Raw genomic sequence first — 20,968 nt, 5'->3', positions numbered from 1 at the left:
CAGGTCCCCCCTCAAACTCAGCCCATCCTATCCCTCCTTATAGTTAAATGAACTATTCCTGGCAACATCCCTGGGAATCTCCACTGCATTCCCTCCATTGTAATCATGTTCTTCTGACAGCGTGGAGAGCAAAATTACCCAGTACTTTCTCTGTGATCTATCTAGCATTTTATATAACTATATAATAACCTCGAAGAAAGATACAAAATTCTGGAGTAACTCAGCGGGCCAGGCAGCATCTCTCGAGAAAAGGAATCGATGATGTTTCGGGTTGAGACCTTTCTACAGTATCAGGGGAGAGGGAACCTAGAGGTATGAAAAGGTACAGAACAAATCTGAGCCGGCACCGTTGACCAAGGACCAGGAGCCCACAATGGTCCATTATTGGCTGTGGAAGACGTGATAACGAACGGATACAAACTGAAACTAGCAGGGCGACTTGGGTGGAGGTGGGACGGTGAGAGAGAATGCAAGGGTTACTTGAAAATTGAGAAATCAATTCATACCGCTGGGTTGTAAGCTGCCCAAGCAAAATAGGTGCTGTTCCTCCAATTTGTGTGTGATTTCATTCTCCAGCTCTTACTTTCCAGGCCCTGGCTAATGAAGGCATAAATCCAAATGGCTTCTTAACCACCATATTTACTTGTGTTGCTGCCTTCAGGATTCCTTGAACATATGCCAAGGTCCTTCTGTTCCTCAATACTTCCTCAGTACCTGTACCACAGTCTGTATATCCTCACTTCATGAGCCCCCTCGAAACCACTCATTTTTTAACGTTAAATTTGTCTACCATTTCTTTGAACAAGTGATCGATATTGCTCTGCATTCGAAGACTGTTCCTCAGCATCAACTCCACCAACAACCTTTGTGTTGTCTTCAATATTACTAATCACACTTTCCACGGTTACGTCCAAATTGTTAATAACTATAACAAATAGTGGTGTGACAGTTTAGCTTAGCTCTGCTTAGATAGATAGATATGCCATTTATTGTCACTATACATGTACAATGAAATTAAAAGCTGCTCGTACTCAGTGCATACATATAATTTAGTACAAAAAACAAGAAACAGAAAACAAAAACAAAAGGGAGAAGGGGGGGGGGATAGGTGCACAATTCTGCGGCGCTATATACATATCTATAAAGGCAAAATGGTGAAGGAGATGTTTAAAGATTATATTAAATATTAAAAATGTTTTTAAAAAAAATGTTAAAAGCACCATAAGATGAAGCTAAACTTCCTTATTCTCAGATCCTGTTATTTTTTCTCATGTAACAGTTATAAATCAACTGTTACAGAGTATGCTCATGCCTATTGCCACTATTATCTACTTCCTCTTCTGTAAGTCGTCTTCACGTATAGAAGCCATTGCTTCATGTCAGTAATAATCAAGGAAATGGACTGATCATCATCGCTCCTACATATTAATCAACGCCTGAAAGAAACTCTGAGGAGAGCAGAGGCACAGAATATACTCTGGGTAGAGAATTCTGCATAAGCTATTAACCGTGGCTTGGTAGAACCGTTGCTCACCAAGCTGCTTAGTCCTGAAGGGCAGAGAGATTTGCAAATTTATATGACCCTTGGAATGATGAACACAGATGTTCCACAAAACAATTGTCCAATCTATAGAAGAATGTAGAAACATGGAACTGCAGTTGCTGGTTTACAAAAGAAAACACAAAGTGCTGGAGCATCTCATGGGTCAGGCAGCACTTCTTTAGAACCTGGATAGGTGATGTTTTAGGTTGGATCCCTTCTTCAGATTGTCTATCCATGTACCCAATCTATGCTTGGTTTCTCTGATGTGGCGGAGACCTCATTGTGAACACCAAATGTAAAGGAAACCTCATTGTGTACACTAAATGTAGAGATGAGCACATTGTGCACATCACATTAGATTGGAAAAATTGTCACTTTATTCCACATTCACATTGCAAGCTTTTATTGTCTCCTTTTCAGTTCTGATGATGGGTCTTGGACTGTGACATCTTATGATACTATATGCATCATATTATGATACTATATGTGCATATTATGATACTATAGGAGACCTCAAAAAGATAGTCAACGTCATCAAGGACCCTCACCACCCTAGCTGGGCTCTCATTTCGCTGCTGCAATCGGGAAGTAGGAAGAGGAGCCTGAAAACCATGACCTCCAGGATCAAGAATTGCTTGTCAAAAGCCATCAGGCTCTTGAACACGACAACTAAACTATGAACTGGCTTGGTTGCACAAGGGACTTTGGGCTTTTGTAGTGCATTAATGCAAATATTGAACTTTTGTTTATTGTGTTATCTATGATTACTATGTTTACAGACTTAAGCTGCTGCAAGTAATAATTCAATTGTTCCATTTTCAATACATATGACAATAAAACACTCTTGACTCGTATGTTAGTTTGATAAGGATGACTAAGAAATCTATGATCTAATTAAAATATGGTAAAAGATTGGTAATGATAAGAATGGCCTCATGGTAAAAAAAATTATCTCTACAGGTACTTGAAGATTGAAATCCTGTAAAATACCAATGGTCTACATAATAGATGATGGATGGAAAAAGTGCAGGAAGCTGGTAGTTCATTGATAGTCATAACCAAGAAAGGAAGTGAATTTATCACACAGACAGCGAGGCAGTCAATGCCTGCTTGAAGGAATACTTTGGAGACTTCCCCAACTATTGAATGTGCTTATGAAGTGAATGTCATCGAGTTTCTCCCACTGCAACCTATTTGCCTCAGTCTTTCCACCATTCCTAAATTCAATCACTCACAAAGCCAGAATTTACTGCCTACCTCTAGGAAGATTATTGAACCATCTTTTGGTGAAGTTCATTTTTGATGTTGAGTAGAAAGCTCCAGGGTGTAGACCCAACATTTTCTGAATCAGAATGGTGTGGCTCTTGAGGGGAACATACAGATGGTATTTCCGTGTCCTTTTCCTTCTGGGCGGTTCAGGTAATGGGGTTGAAGGTGCGGTTGAAATGGATAAAACACTGGAGAAAGTGTCTGCCACTGGTGGAGTGAATGAATGCCCAGGCTGGTTGCAGGACTGCTTTGTTCTGGATGATGCCGAGTGTCTTAAATGTTGTTGGAGCTGTGCTCCATCGGCCATGTGGACAATAGTCCATTACAGTCCTGCCTTGTGGACTAATTTTGGATGTAAGATGTTTATCCAGTTGCCACAGGAAACCCAGTTTCTGACCTCCTGTGTAGCTATAATACTTATCCAGCTGGTCCACTTGAGTTTCTGATCAATGGCAATTCCCTGGATGTCGATGCTGGGTGTAATGTCCATATATAACCCTGTTGTGGCTAGCACAATGAATACACGTCCGACATCTATGACATCTTGTAAGAAGAGTTTATTTCCAACATCTAACAGAAACTTCTAGAAGGTCACTTGACTTTGGTCACGAGGCACTGCCAACTCACCAGCTTGTACTCCTGGCCTCAAGGGGTGTTAGCATTTACATTACATCTCCCCCTTCAACTTTATTTACATTGCATTTCCCCCTTCAACTTTGGGGTTTAATTTACGTGTGTCCAGGGCATATAAATGACAATAAAGTACCATTAAAGCTACTTAGTGCTGACTTCATTTAATTCAGCAGAACATTTGTACATTTCCCATATATTTTCCTTCAATACTCTTTTGCATTCAATTTAAATTCTGCTTATGAACTATAATATCCACATAAAGTTTTACATTAGAATCAATTAAGAGTGTTGCTGTTTTCCTCAAAACCTACAAACTCCAGGGTTTTGTCTCGTTGCCTCTTGCTGCGTCTGGGAGACTGGCTCCTGCCTCTCGCTGCGTCTCAGCGCATCGCGTCGTCTGGGGGACTGGCCCCGTCTGGGAGATGATTTCTTGCTTCAGGAAGACTGGCTCCTCCATCTAGGTTTCTCGCCACGTCTGACTAGAGGTGGCCTATCCCCGGCTGCAGGTAGCCTATTCCTGGCTACAGGGGTCTATCCACGACTACAGGGCTCTATCCTGGGCTACGGGTCTCTATCTTGGGCTACAGTGCTCCATCCCGGAGTACAGGACTCCATCCCGCAGTACAGGGCTCCATTCTGGGCCACAGGGCTCTATCCTGGGTTGAATCTCCGCCTCGTCTTGGAGACCTGCTCCATCTGGGAGACGGATTCCCCTTCAAAAAAAAAAAATTGGCGCTCTTTCGATTTCTGTTGCTGGCATGTACTTCATCCAACTTGACTTTCAAAGCAATGTTTTTACTCTTGTTTCCTGCATAATAACTCAGCCCCTGCAGAAACTTCTAGAGGGTCACTTGACCTCAGTCACGAGGCAATGGCCAACTCGCCAGCTTGTTCTCCTGGCCTCAAGGAGCGCTGCCATTTACATTACATCTCCCCCTTCAACTTTGGGAACTCAATAAAACTAATACAATTTAATGTCAACTGCTCAAGAAGGCAGCCGATCTTCAGCCCGAAGAAGGGTGACCCAAAACCATGTGCTGTCCATGTTCCCCAGAGATGTGTCCTGATGAGTTACGCCAACACTTTGTGTCTCTATCTAATCTTCAGCACTGCTGGGCAACTAAAAATGGATAATATTCATAAACATGCTTTTCCGTGTACACTTTGAGAACTATAAAAAGGTTTATCATCTTGTCTGTTATTATAAAAAAGAATTGGCCTTTCATTGTATTCTATTTTTCATAATTCTCCAAAGGTAGAAAGGATTCTGTAATATGCCAAGACTAAAATGGTTGTGCACACAGCTTCACCAGCAAGATGAACCTATAATTTCAACTTGATTATGAGTCATAAAGAACAAACATGAATTATACTGCCTCCTTATGTTTATTTTCCAACTGCATTATATTTTTACAGTAAGTATAAACACATTATGATATTTATCTCTGAACAACAAGCATCACCATTTTAGCAAGGTCATTTACTGTGTTTGGTTATTTAATTTATCCATAAGAACACATGCAAAATTACCACATTTGGAAAAAATCTGAATAAGTGATTTGTCATTTCTTAATTAATGTAATTAGCTTTTCCTGGTAGTATTTAACAGAAGGTGGTGTGTAAGTCAAAGGGTATGGTAAAGAGAAGGATTTACATAATTTAGGACTCAATGAAATGCTCAACCTGCTTATTCATTGAGAGGACAGAAATTATTTAAGCTGAAGAGAAGGGATAAGTCAGCCAACTTTTTTGGATTTGTGATTTTCAAAAAACTCTTCAGCATGTGAGTGTTGCCAAAACTGTATTTGGATTATTGTGTGCAGCTCTGGCTGCCCCATTACATGAAGGATGTGCATGTTTTGGAAAGGGTGCAGAGGAGGTTTACAGAATGATGCTTGGATTAGGCGGTATTAGCTACAGGGGCAGATTGGATTGGTTTCTCTGGAACACCGGAAGTTGCAGGGAGACCTATCAAGTATATACAATTATGAGAGGCATAGATAGGGTAGACAGACAGACAACCCTTTTCCCTGGATGGAAGAATCAAATGCTAGAGGTTTGAAGGGCAAGTTATTTTACACACAGTGTGGCAAGTGTACAGAATGTGCTGCCAGGGGTGGTAGTTGAGGTAGATATGATAGTGGCATTTAAGAGACTTGGATAGACATGGATATGGATTATGTGCAGGCAGATAAGAATTGGTCCTGGCATCATGTTCGGCACAAGTATTGTGGGCCGAACGGCCTATTCTTGTGCTGTACTGTTCTAGATTCTAAAACTTCACTGACCATCCCCGATTGTTGCTGAACTGAATAGGCAGTTAAGAGGCAAGTACATTAGTGAGTCTAGAGGCCAATATGCACCAGATATTATGGTGGGATTCAAATACTCTAGATCATAGATCCAACAACTTAACTATTACACTATTCTCTTCACTAGTTCTATTCAATATCATAGATTCAAAGTCTGCATGGCGATTGAACACATTAGTATCTGCCTGAGAGTGAAACAAACTGGCATGCACACTGTCAAGACAGGCATAGAAATTATAGCATTTTTGAAAAAAAGTGTCTTCTGAGCAAAATATGGGCTGTTAATAGACTGCACTACATGGGTGATATATAGATAAATCCAGGAGTTCTGCAATACTTTATCTTCAAGATAGCTTTTCCATTTCTTGCTGCCACTTACTAAGAGAACCCTTCATCTTTTAACTGCCACTCTATGAGATGATTTCAGATTTAGGGTCTTTCACTGCATCGTAGTGCCATATAAATGGAGAAAATATATCCCTGTATGCACTTTCAGTTTTCAGCACATGTCAAGTGCCTGTGTAAACTAATAAATAGGACAAAATGTTGACCAGCTAAATGGTTGTGAGGTGTCAGTAATGTTGCATTATTCTGTGTTCATTGTTGAAGCAATGCTGGCCTGCTGTAGTATGTGGGAGGAAGCGTATTGTTGCTAGAGTGAATCCAGATGGGACCACGTCCAAGGTATCCTGGAACACTATTAATATTTATTGTCTGCTTATCTATGCCTTTAAGCTGGTGCCCATTATTTTTTTATCATCAACTGAAAATTGAACTGATTAATTTTTAATCTTTAAAAAAATTGAATTGCATGTGTTCACGCTTTGTATCATAATTGAATGCATTGTTATCTCAATTTGATGTGGTGTACATTGTCAAATATACCAAAGATTTCTGTAGCACTGCCATACAAACTAGCATTATTTTCAGACATCTCTGGATAAAAGAGCAATGGCTGCAACTCAGAGGTGGATCAACTCAGAACTCAAAGGATCCCGACCAAAAACAGAACACCTGTCCATGTTCTCCAGCAATGCTGCCTGACCCACTGGATTACTCCAGTGTTTTGTGTCTTCAGCTATGCATTTGTTGGGTCTATTTCCTGATTTAGGTTCCACAGTATATAATTCATGCAGTAATGCACAAGAAGTTCCACCCTATCATTAATTCCTAGTTTCTCTTTTTCCCCTATTCCTTTATCTCTTTTCTTTCCTTTCTCTCTTCCCTCTCTTATTGTTAGCGTGAATCACACAAGTATATATTGAAATGACCAGTTGGCTTGAAACCAAAGTGTTTCATGACCCAGCTGCCATGAATGACATTTTTAAGATCCTTTGCTCTAATAATAAATGTACACATAAAAGAGCAAAATAACAAGCTGTCAAGACAACCTTTCTACAGATGCATCATAGAAAGCATCCTAAAGCATCTATTCCCTGTTGGACAGAAGATACAAACCTTGAAAGCACGTACCACCTGATTCAAGAACAGTTTCATCCTTGCATGTACCGGACTCTGCAACAGAACCCAAATTCCTGATCTCCCAATCTACCACATTACGGCTCTTGCACTTTTTTTTTATCAACATTTTCTCTGTAGCTGTTATACTATACTCTGCAATTTGTTCAAAATTCTGCATCTTTTTTAATACACTTCCTGTGAAACTTGTTTGGTTTCATTGTACTGATGTGTGATGTGCCTGGATTGTCTGCAAAACTTCATATTTCATTGTTTCTTGGTATTATACTATGATATTTGGTATTATACCATATAACAATAATAAACCATATCAATTTATCTTTTTAGATCTATTTATCCTAAGTGCTCTATTTTAGCTAAGCATTAACGCAAACATGCTTCGTGCATTTCCTTTTTGGCCTCAAATAGATTCTTGGCTCAAATAGAGGTGGCTTTACTTTTCCTCATATGAGAGCAGGACAGTATTCAAAAGCAGAGGATGGTGGTGACTAGACTAATGTCTGAAAACAAAACAGTTCAAGATGGCTTTCAAACGGATTATTTTCTCTGGAGAGTTGGAAGCTTGAGGGGAGACCGGCGAGAAGTATATGAAATGATGAGAGGAATAGACAGAGTAGATGGTCAGAACCTTTTCACCAGGGTGGAAATGTCAAAGACTAGTGGGCACAGCTTTAAGATGTGAGGGGCAAAGTTTAAACAGAGGGTGGTGAGTGCCTGGAACGTGCTGCCAAATACGATAGTGGCATTTAAGAGGCCAGTGGAGCCAGATATGATAGTGGCATTTAAGAGGCTTTTGGATCGGCAGATGGATATGCTGGGAAAGAAGGGTTATGAATCATGTACTGGCACAGGAGATTATTTTAACTTGGCATCATGTTCAGCACAGACATTGTGACTGAAGGACCTGTTCCTGTGTGTATTGTTCTATGTTTTATGCGTATGACCAGAAATTATGCCATTTAACTTCTGATTCAATTTCTTTGCTGCCTGCTTGTCCAATTTAAATCTATCAAACAGCAGTCTCAATGCCCTATTAGGACTGCACCAGTATAGGGCCTGTCCCACTTGGGCGGCATTTTAGGCGACAGCCTGAGAACAGGTTGTCGCGTCGTGGTCGGGTCGTGACGCGGTCGGACGTGTGGTGATGCATTTAATGACGTGCGATAACGCGCGGTGTCTCCCTGCCGCCCCAGGATTTTGGAATGTTCATCTGCATGTCTTATCATGTCGTGCGCCCTTTCGCACGATGACGTACGGGTGACGCATGGTGATGCTCGGTCATTGCCTATGCTAATTTATTTTGCATTACCACGCGTCACCCTTACGTCGTCGTGCGTCAAGATACGTCAAGGTGCGTCCCCTTTTATAGGAAATCTTGTCAATCAAATGACGTCACGCGCCCCAGATGACCCAACCTGTCGTATCTTGCCCTATCGTGTCGCGGGTGGTCATACATTGACGCTGCTTGACGTCTGTGACGTCACAGGCACTGTCCTATGCTGCCGTATGCTGTCCTATGGTGATGCACGGTGACGCGTGCCCTGTCCCATGGTGACGCGTGGAAATTGGTGACGCGGCGTGACCTACCTTGACGCAGCCGTGTCGTACTACTTGACAGTTTTCAGGCGACATCGGGCATCAGTCACTGACGGCTGTCGTCGCCCATAAAATCGCAAAGTGGGACAGGCCCTTAATGAGTTTCAAAACACACACCCAGTCCATTATAAATACTGCCTTCTAACACTTTTCAATATTGTTGGCATTTGCCACATCTCAACTGATCATAATCTTTACCTATTGTCACCTCAACACTCTCAGAAATTCAAGTTTTTTTTGTGTTAACACAACACATACTCCTGCTGCTTGATCTGTAAACAATCTCAAAAAAATGGTCTCTGACCTGAGAATGTATGTCTCAAGATATATATCCTGGCAGTTTTAGCTACACACTTAACCCCTGATATAAAATTAGGAGTCAGCTTCAATTACTTCATTGTGTATTAGAAGTTGCAGTTAGCAGATTAAGGTGGGAAAGTTGTTAATTCCCCACTGATCCGCATTATTATTTTTAATTGCTTTGCTTATTCACAGTGAGCTATCAAAATCAACCACTTTAATCTCATTTTTCATCAGTTCACCCGCTTCCTGCTTTGTATTCACCCCTCATCACCACCTTGTGAAGCATTTGGGGATGTTTTGCCTTGCTAAATATGGTGAATAAACTTAAGTTGTCATGGATAGATGATTTGAATTGCAGTTATTTTATCACTTAATGCTCTCAACCAGAAGATACTTGTCTAACACTGGTGATGAACAAATAGCTTGTATAATTACAGTCATTCCTCAGTTTACAATAGAGATTCATGCGTTCCTGAAAAATATTTTGTGAAATGCAATTTTGTAAGATGAATAGGCTAGGTGAAACACATTATGGATACTTTGGTACAATGTATTCTTAAGGGCCTGTCCCACTTGGACGACCTAATCTATGAGTTTAGAAGACCCTAGACGAGTTGATAAAAATGTCAAGGTCGTGTTGACTCGCCGAAGTAAAAGACCTCCTACGACTATGTCTACGACCTTCAACGACTATGTCTACGATCTCCTATGACCCTCCTCGAACTTGGTCTTCCACACCTAAGACCAACTACGACTCGCTATGAGTGGAAAATGATCACATGATAAAATGATGTAATGTTTGCATTTTTTTTGTCGGGCCAGTTAACAACCTACGACTATCTACGACTACCTTCACGACCTACTACGACGAGTAAAAATAATCGCTTTTTTCCATGCCGACCTTTTCTTTACTCGTGGACATTTTTTATCAGGCTGGACAAAACGGCGCTACCTACTTGAGGCTACGAGTATGCGGAGACCACTCACGAGCAGAGGACCTCGTGGTGACCATGCTGCGAGTATGAGTCAAGGGCAAACTTGGCAGAGGTCGCCAATTAGGTCGTGAAAGTGGGACGGGCTTTATTGGTAGAAAGTAATATTTATTGTAGTGAAAAATAGACGTGTAAGTCAAACACATTTGATCCAAATGCCAAGGCTTCCTGAAGTTGGCAAAAGATGTAGAAAGAGTGGGAACAAAGGGATATAGTATACTCTCCTTCATCAGTCGAAGCATTGATATAAAAATCAGGAAGTTAATTGCTTTATATACAACTTTGGTTATGCCACATTTGTAGTATTATGTGCAGTTCCGGTCACCAGATTACAAGAAGGCTTTGGAGTGGGCGCAGATGAGGTTCACCAGAATGCTGCCTAGATTAGAGGCTATTAGCTACAAAATGAACAAAAACATCTTTCTGATAATCATCAAATAACATGAATTGTTTTCTTTGGAACTTCAGAGGTTGAGGGTAATCCTGATAGAAGTATATAAAATGATGACAAGCATAGTTAGGGTAATATGATCAGAATCATTTTCCTAGGGAGAAATATTAAAAATGAGAAGGCATAACTAAAGTGAGGGGAAAGTTTAAAGGAGATTTGTGGGACTTGTTTTTTATACACAGAGTGGTGGGTGTCTAGAACACGCTGTAAGGGATGATGGTGTAAGCAGATATGATGGTGGCATTAAACAGACTTTTAGATAAGTACATTGTTGGTCCAAGTGATGTTCTGTTCTATATTCTATGATTGGTTTAGTTTTGTTTACAGATACAGCATGGAAACAGGCCCTTCGGCCCACCAAGTCCATGCCAACAATCAATCACCCGTTCACAGTAGTTCTGTGTTAGTCCACTTTCCCATCGTTTCTTTGCTTTTTTTTGCAACTCGTTTGAAACAGAAAAAATTGAACCTTTTTTCGAATCAATTGCAAATGTCAATCATGCAGAAATATCTTTACATGTTTATGTCAACAATATTTTTTGTAAGGCATCTTGTTACAAATGACTACTTAACGCCACTGTTCTGCATTTCAGAAAACTACCTGAGGGTGGCAGAATTGAATCATATACACCGGTGATATAACCACAAATTCTTTACTAACATAAACACCACTTAAACGAGAATCTTTATTAGAAAATAATAACTACTACTATTTTGTAATAGCATTTTAAAAGGTTATTTTTTAATAAGATAAATGCAATTATATTAGAGCAAAATTATTTTTTTTGGTTGTGTGTTCTTGTGCGGTCCTGGTTCAACAGTTCAAGTTTGTGCTCATATGTTGTCTTAGTCATGAAATAAACCATGTCTCATGGTACGTCAAGGGAAGGATTAAAAACAAGAACATAGATAAAGCGGGTATAAACAATGCTACAGATTTTTGGAAGGAAGTGAGAGCTCTTAGCAGTTGCAAAACATCTCTACCATGCACTGTAGATGGAATCTCCGGAACAGCTAATATCGCAGAGTTATGGCGACAACATTATAGTACTTTATTCAACTGTGTCCAAGGTGACTTGTATAGGGTGGACAATATTGAGAGTAATGACTCGATGGCGATTATGTCACATGAGGTGTATCATGCCATGAATAAGCTGTCCAACAACAAAGCGAGTGGCTTAGATCATATTTCTGCTGAACATCTTAAGTATGCGAGTATGAGGATAGCTCCTCTCCTTGCTATTTGTTTTACTGGCTTTATGATTCATGGCTTGTTACCAGACTCAATGTTGTCTGTCCTGTTAGTGCCGGTCATTAAGGACAAAGCTGGTAAAGTAGGCAGCCTAAATAATTACAGGCCCATAGCTTTAGCCAGCATATTGTCAAAAGTTTTAGAAAGAGTTCTGCTGGATAGAATAAATGAGTTTGTTAACTCCACAGATAACCAGTTTGGCTTTAAAGCTAAACATGGCACTGACTTATGCATATATGCCCTAAAGGAGATTGTAAACAAATATAGAGGCAAAAACTCTTCAATCCTTATGTGCTTTATTGATGCTTCCAAAGCCTTTGACCGTGTTAATCACAGAAAGCTGTTTGGTAAAATGAGTCAAAGAGGGATGCCTAAATACATTGTTAGAATTCTGGCCTACTGGTATGCCCACCAGACTATGCAAATAAAATGGGGCAATAGGGTCTCAGCCCCATTTGGGGTCAGCAATGGTGTTAGACAAGGGGGAATTTTGTCCCCAGTCCTTTTTAATCTGTATATTGATGATCTGTCTAAACAATTGAAAGCCTGTAATACTGGGTGCGTGATTGGTAATATTTTAGTGAACCATATTATGTATGCAGATGATCTTGTGGTCTTTAGTCCATCTAGCGCTGGTCTCCAGCAGCTCCTTACTATATGTTCTGTGTATGGTGTGGAACATGACATTAAATATAATGCTAGTAAGAGTGCTGTTATGATCTGTAGAACCAAAGAGGATAAATGTCTAAAATTTCCTGATTTTAAATTGTCTGACAATAATGTTAGTGTCTGTAATAAGGTAAAATATCTAGGGCATCTTATTACAGAACAAATGACAGATGATGAGGATATTTATCGGCAACGACGCATGCTGTATGTACAGGCGAATATTCTCTTGCGTTAATTTGGTGCGTGTGCAGATGTGGTGAAGATGTCGCTATTTAGAGCATACTGCACACCACTCTACACTGCGCACCTGTGGTCGAACTATGGAAAGACAAGTATTCAGAGACTAAAGGTGGCATATAACGATGCCATGAGAACACTGCTAAGGAAACCTAGATGGTGGAGTGCCAGTAATATGTTTGTGGCTGCAGGAATTCATTTGCAGGATAAATTACTCTAAAAATGTGATTATTGTGGCCTTGTCAAACATAAGGGTTAGCACTACACGCTACGAATCCCAGCTGTGGAGACACTGGTATCGTTGTCTCGTTGTAGGACATTGATCATTCTTTTAATCTGGAATTTTAACATGTATTGTGTTTTAAAAAATATATAATTTATGATGCTTTTATAAGTGATATACTAAGATTTATATGTATTTTATGATATTTAATATGCAATGCATTTTTTATGTAATATTGCCCCTTGTCTGGACCTTGAGTCCATAATAAACTTTATTATTATTATTATAAATGAACCTCAAGGCAGAGCAAGAGCTCAAAGTTTCAATTGTACTTAAAGTTTGATTGAAAAGGTAGGCTTAAAGATAGTTTTCCAAAGGGAAGTGGGAAGTGAAGCAGTAGAATGGAGAATATTTCAATTTGGCCAGAGAAATTGATATTTCTGCCAAAATTGGCGAGGCAAGGAGAAGGTAATGCAAAAAGACGAGAAGCAGAGAAGCAAGGGATATAAAAAAGTGAAGATGTGATATATCCTTAATGACAAGGATGAGGATTTAAAGTTCCACCATTGATGAAATTGAAACCTAAATAATCTGTGAGCATAAGGTTGTGCAAAACCAGATCGATTTCAAATATTGATGGTTCGACATTGCATAAATTGTGAACTGATGGAAGGTGGGTGGTCTGGGTTGGAGATGGTAACTGCATGGGTAAAATTTAACTTGATAAGTCTAAGGTATGTTGAAAGGTAAATAACATTGGAAATCAACAATCAAGAAGGGTCTCGACCCGAAACGTCACCTATTCCTTTTCTCCAGAGATGCTGCCTGACCCGCTGAGTTACTCCAGCATTTTGTGTCAATCTTCGGTGTAAATAAAGTCGCCTCACACATCTTTAAACTTTTCCCCTCTAGCTATGTCAATCAGATTTTATGATCAGAGTTTAGTCAAGTAATGGAATACTCATATGGGAGATGTTTGACTGCTCATTTAGAAAAGACCACCTGTTTTCCTCTGAGTTTGAAAATGGACTGTACAAGATAAACTATAAAGTAGAGAGGAAAGGAATAATTTGTTTGAATTGGAAATCTAACTATGTGGCTTTTACAGCATATACAACTGTGTTGTATATAATTACAGATACAATTTAGAGCACTTTATTTTTAAAATCATTTTAACTGCACTTGCCAATCAGATAACATGTTCTCTGCAAAAACAGAATGTTTGTGTGGTTGGCATATTGAAGGTTTGGTGGGAGAAGCTAGAAATGTGTAGCTGGATCGTTCTGCTCCAGGGATGGACAATTCACTGTGTTCCATGATAGTAACCCAGCCAAAATCTGGAATGAATGGAAGCTATCTCAAGTATTAATTTCAGCAAGAATTCAAAAACCCAACCCGATATTTAAGTGCCAAATAATTTGTCAGATTTACATTCAAGAAAAAATATATTTAACTATTTTAAAACAATAAATTCATGAGGAATTAATAAAACAGTTAGAGTTTAGTATTTAGAAATACAGCATGGAAGCGAGCCCTTCAGTCCACCGAGTCCACGGCACCCATCAATCATCCATTCACATTAGTTCTATGTAATACCATTTTCTCATCCACTCCTTACGCACTGGAGGAAATTTACAGAAGCCAATTAATCTGCAAACTTGCACGTCTTTGGAATGTGGGAGGAAACTGGTGTACCCAGAGGAAACCCACGCGATCACAGTGGGAATATGCAAACTCCACAAAGACAGCATCCAAAGTCAGCATCGAACCTGGGTCTAGAGCGGTGAGTTCACTTTATGCTTAAATATAAACAAACAGGTGTTTTCTTTTGTTGACAATTTTAACCTGAATTTTCTTGTACATCATCTATTTGATGTAACTTGTAATAGAGCAAAGAAAATTAATGTTTCCCTGACCACTTCATCATGTTAAAAGTTGCATTAGAGCATGGCAAACTGCCTGGGTTTTCTCTCTTAATGGAAGTACCTTCTTCAGGAAACCCTAGTTGGAATTAGAGATTATCTACATGTTCCACACGGTCAGTCAATGCACACCTACAAGATTTAAATCATTGCAATTTTTAAAGGTAATATCAACGTCATTGCAAATGAGATGAGATATTGTATCCTAAAGAATGGAGGGGGAAAATTAAACCAAGCAAATGATGAAATGTTTTTTATGCTCATAGTTTTTCCATATGGTTTTCACTGCTGCTTCCTTTAAGACAGTGATTCATGCTGGTGGATTGTTCCAACAATCCACCCAAGAAGAACTATCCTTGTGTGAACTTAGACAGCATGTGTCAAAAGACTAACTGACAATATAGACGCATCACAGCCAAGTTGACCTTACTTTTAAATGATCTTGCTTCCCAGTTTACTATTAGCCATCGGGATCTATGTCTGATACATTTTCCTTGTACTCTTCAAACACCAAGTGCAATCCAATTTTATAAATGGCAGTTATATATATATATATATATACGATGAGAACCTTCCAGGCACCCTTATAACGAGAGCCAAAAGCTAACATCATTATTGCTTCCCATTTAATCCTTTGGTACACAGGTTCAATTTGAAGGCGCAAATTGTATGGCCAAGATAAGCTGAATTGACACTGGCCAAGGATTGAACCAGGGATCTGCATCATCATTATGGTTCACTATCCCATTAGCTGTTGTATTTATCAAAGGGCCAGAGGGGAGTTCCCAGCCCCACATTTTAAAACTGACAACACATTTAATTTAAAATCATTGCCTTGCTTTTCATCTGATATTGAGAAAATTGCTTTAAAGAAACAAACAGCTGCAATGAATGGAACAATATTTAGATAGCTCTAACCAGCATCTGTGATGAATGTTAACAAGTGAACAAATTAAATACAAGCCTGTAATTTTAACCTCTGGGCCTGGACATTCATTAACAGCTCAGGTTCAAATTCTCCATGCCCTAAGCTCCTCACAGAAGGGTAACTGCCCTTTAATTCGCTTATTCTCTCCATTATTCAATATATACAAGAAAACCACATCAGCTGCAGAAATCTATAAATATTGGTAAGGTTAAGGAATATTGTTTTATCTGTCCACCTATTATATATGGACACTGACAGCCTCTCACGTACTTCATAACAATCAGGGGATTGATGGGCAAAACTGAAGTCATTGTTGTTGGTTGTGCTTTCCCTTTAGAGCATAACATAAGCACACTTTCAAAGGTTTTGACCCCAATTTTCCTTTGGATAACTACACAGTGCTTTTGTGTCTGACCCACTGCAGTCCTCAACACAACAAAACAAAATACCTCTTTTTGCTGCTTTTCTTGTCATTTTCCCCATGGACGGTATCTTTGATTTTAATTCTAATTTGCTGCTTTTTGGTCAGGGGATTCATAGTTCCATACTTTTTCGCTTTAAAGTATCATTTTGGGAAATCCACCCATTTTGAACCTCAGCATTCAGCACTTCCAGATCAAAGTAGGTTGGTCGCTGATTGATTTTGTTCACTCTGCCTTAAAATTAATTTTCTGCCCAATCTCAGAAAAGCGAGTATTATTGCAGAAATGGGAGCTTTTCCTCTTTCCCATTTCAGGCTCCCAGTCAGTTTTAGGATTTTTAATCCAAATGTTAGAATTCTTATGCGAATTGGGGTAAGTCATGTCTGGAATTATGAAAACGTGATACTTCTATTAATACTTGCAGTATGTTCCCACCCTGTGAAACATTGGTTAGGAAATGGGAATGCTTTTGATTGGGGAGGGTAGAAGGATGAGTACCTGTCTATACCAACCTTGGGTATGGGCCAAGTGAATGGTAAATGGGTGTGTATAGATAGGTACTTGCCAGTCATCCTGTGCACTGAATGCACCCCTTCTGTGGAGATAAGGCACAAATTCACATGGTTTCAGTTTACCCTTGTTCTGCTGAAGTATGCCTTTAGGAACTGATTTAGATTATTAAACAAATAAAGATATCTTATTCAGAGTTAGTAATCTGTCCTTCAAAATCATTTCTCAATGTTCTATGCATTATACGCAGATTACCAATTAAAATTTGTGCTGTGAATATTTGACAATATAATAGACAATAGGTGCAGGTTTAGGCCATTCGGCCCTTCGAGCCAGCACCGCCATTCAATGTGATCATTGCTGATCATCCACAATCAGTACCCCGTTCCTGCCTTCTCCCCATATCCCTTGAAGTCTCCATTGCTGGTTGTCTTGACCAAGGTGAAAATAACCAAAATGTCTGTCAAAGGGCAAAAGGACGCAAAGTGCTGGAGTAACTCAGTGGGTCAGGAAGCATCTCTGGACAGCATGTATAATCCAGCATCTGCAGTTCCTTGGTTATACTTCAAAGGGCAATTTGGGTCAATCTGCATGGTTTGGAGTAACCAACATTTCACATACAGTATAAAATTTAACTCAGATGTTTTGAATAACCGAAATTGTCTTAAATTTGTTATGCAAATGAGTATTTATGGGTATTTAAAAGTGGAGGCATCACTGGGGTTGATTGAACAAATACTGGAGTGTTCTTGCAGATTTAAACCTGCACATATGGAAAATAATTCAACTCCAGGATCAATTGCCTTTTGAATGAACAGGGAGGAGCTATCTCAGATCTTGATTATCAGTATTTCAAGGAAGAAATTTTCTCTGCACAGAGATGCACAGAGTCCCTTGCCCAGAATAGGGGAATCCAGGACCAGAGGACATAGGTTCAAGGTGGAGGGGAAAAGATTTAGTAGGAATCCGAGGGGTAACTTTTTCACACAGAGGGTGGTGGGTGTATGGAACAAGCTGCCAGAGGAGGTAGTTGAGGCTGGGACTATCCCATTGTTTAAGAAACAGTTGGACAGGTACATGATATGGACCAGGCGCAGGCAGGTGGGACATGTTGGCCAGTGTGGGCAAGTTGGACCGAAGGGCCTGTTTCCACGCTGTATCACTCTATAACTATGACTATCTCATTTATACAGCAACTCTTTCAATTTCTACAGAATATCACAGGTATCAGGGGGTATGGAGAGAAGGCAGGTACAGGATACCGAGTTGGATGATCAGCCATGATCATATTGAATGACGGTGCAGGCTCGAAGGGCCGAATGGCCTACTCCTGCACCTATTTTCTATGTTTCTATATTCCAAAGTATTTTACACGCAATTAAGCAAATGTTATGGTCCCACTGTTGTAATATAGAAAACACAGCACTGATTTGCACATAGCAAACTCCAACAAACTATATATTATCAATCAGCTGTTCAAAAAAACACTCCACGTAAATTAACAGATTTTTAAAGGGTTGCGTCAAATAATTTCATATAATTAATTAAACTCAAAGTGCTGGAGGAACTCACAGGGTCAGGCAGCATCTCTGGAGGGAATGGACAAGCGACACATAGGATCGGGACCCTTCTTCAGTAATAAGTCTAAAGAATGGTCCAGACCCAAAACAACACCTGCCCATTCCCTCCAGAGATGCGGCCTGACCGGCTGAGTTCCTCCAAAAACTGTGCGTTTTGCACAAGATTTCAGTTCCCTGTGTCTCTGGTATAATGAGTTGCTGCATATCCAGCTAAGGGTTTTACTTGATATATAATTACACTGGGATTACTGATGAAGATAGACACAAAATCTGGAATAACTCAGTGGGTGAAGCAGCATCTCTGGAGAGATGGGATGGGCGACGTTTCGGGTCGAGAACCTTCTTCAGAATGATGTCAGGGGAGTGGGCGGGACAAAGATAGAAAGTGGGCGGAGACAATAAGACTAGTGGGAGAACTGGGATGGGGAAGGGGATGGAGAGAGAAAGCAAGGGCTATCTGAAGTTGGAGAAGTCAATGTTCATACCGCTGGGGTGTGGGCTACCCAAACGCAATATGAGGTGCTGTTCCTCCGATTTGCGGTGGGCCTCACTCTGACAATGGAGGAGGCCCAGGACAGAAAGGTCAGATTGGGAATGGGAGGGGGAGTTGAAGTGCTGAGCCACCGGGAGATCAGGTAGGTCAAGACGGACTGAGCCCGATGAAGATATGGAGTTAAAACATATCTCCTGCTGTCTTAGATTTGCAAATGAAAAATAATTTGCCTTAAAGTGTCATATACAAATTGGGTTGATGAGTTTGATTTTTTTTTCTCTTCTCTTTTTCTACACATGGTTTTCCTTTCCCTTCTCTTTCTAGAATATGAATTCCTCACTGGTGTGTCTAGTGCTAAATATTGTTATCCTTCTTGTGTTGCACAATAACTATCAAAATATATTTAATGATGGAGGGATGGGGCAGAGGATTTGTGATCAATCTTATGCTTATCTGATATCTAAAGGTATTTAATTCCATACCTAAATATCATTGTATGAAGCAGATAAACATATTGTTCCCCCAATTTTCAGCATTTTATAAGATAAATCAGGTATTTTTCCACAAAGAAGGGAAAAATCAACAGATCATTAAGAGGTATCTTCAGTGATATAAGCCAATTGACTGGACATTTGGAGAACATTGAACTAGTGTGAAAGGGTGTGTGATGGTCAACATGGACTCGGTATGCCGAAGGGCCTGTTTCCATGCTTTTACCTTTCAATCTATCAATCAATTAATCCCACTCTAAATTGTGCATTCATTTAAGACAGGAGCACTTTGAGATGGAGACACAAGAAACTGCTGATGCTGGAAACTTGAGCAAAAGACAAATTGCCAGAGGAACTCCGTCGGTCAGGCAGTATCTGTGGAGGGAATGGACAGATGACATTTCGGGTCAGGACCCTTCTTCAGTCTGCAGTTGAGCTGCTGAATTCAGAAATATTTTATTACAAATGTAACAGCTTCATTATTTATGATGTGAAGAGGTGCTTGTGCCTTCTCTTATTGTCTTCCCAGCAAATTACAAACTTAAATCACGATCTTGAATCTGTTCACCCCTCACTAATTCCAACGTTTCCTTGTATTGATAATTAACCCATTGCACTAAGGTTGGCTCTTACATTTTAAAGTGTGGAATTGACTAAAAAAGCCATTGTCAGAGAAAAATACATTTGGATTGACATTGGAACCCCTCCTAAAAATATTGTTTTTACATTTGGTAACTCTTTAGAGTATTCTTGACAGGGTTGGTACAATGTTTAATTACTTTTTTTATAATTCATTTCTGGATAAGTTAATGAGAAATGATTTAAGAAATTAATTTATCACAAATAGGCCAAAATGACTGTGAATTACACTAATGCAACAGCAACCTGGGGCAAATCGTATTTCCAACATGTTGGAAATACGATTTGCCCCAGGTTGCTCTGCACTTAATAAAACCATGCCAATCTCTCATTGATTTTTCAATGTAATTTAATATTATTCCCAAGATAATTTGAAGGAAATGATTTGAAGTATATTTTCGTCAGCTGTTAAATAATTCATAGAATACTGAATTTTAAAACTTTTTTTTACTTACTGCCTTAAAAAAAAAATGTATATTCTTTAATGTACAGGAAAATTTGTAACTTTTGTTTAAATGCACTGCTGTAATCCAAACATTGTCTTTACAAACCAGCAAAGTAATGAATAGAAAATCAGAATTGTATAGCGGTCCCTTATAATAGAATATTTGTCAGTAAAACTATCCATCTCTTCCTGATGGCACTACATCAGTTATGTTAATTTCATAGCTCTCCAGTTATGTGCTGAAATTGCCAGTCTTCATATGAGTCAAGCAGTGAGGATCACAATAGGTTTTTACTTTGGCTTATGAGGTCTATAGGCTTCTTACAAACACATACACATATTCTCTCTATATTGGTATAATAAAAACTCGCATCTCCTCGTAACTTGCAATTCCTGCATTCCCCACCACTCGTTGTCCTACTAGTTCCACTGTTTGCATCCTTATCCCTGTCATCCCTGTCATCTTCCCCAGCCTCCCCCACCCTTCCTGAGGTCATCTGTTGCCACCTCTTGTTTTGTTCTGGCCTTCTCTATCTTTCAGTCTGAAGAAGGGTTCCAACACCAAAACGTCACCTATCC

Source organism: Leucoraja erinacea, chromosome 18, assembly GCF_028641065.1.
Source record: "Leucoraja erinacea ecotype New England chromosome 18, Leri_hhj_1, whole genome shotgun sequence".
Taxonomy (NCBI): domain Eukaryota; kingdom Metazoa; phylum Chordata; class Chondrichthyes; order Rajiformes; family Rajidae; genus Leucoraja; species Leucoraja erinaceus.
The sequence above is the reverse complement of the archived record's forward strand: the minus strand, read 5'-3'. Positions refer to the sequence as shown.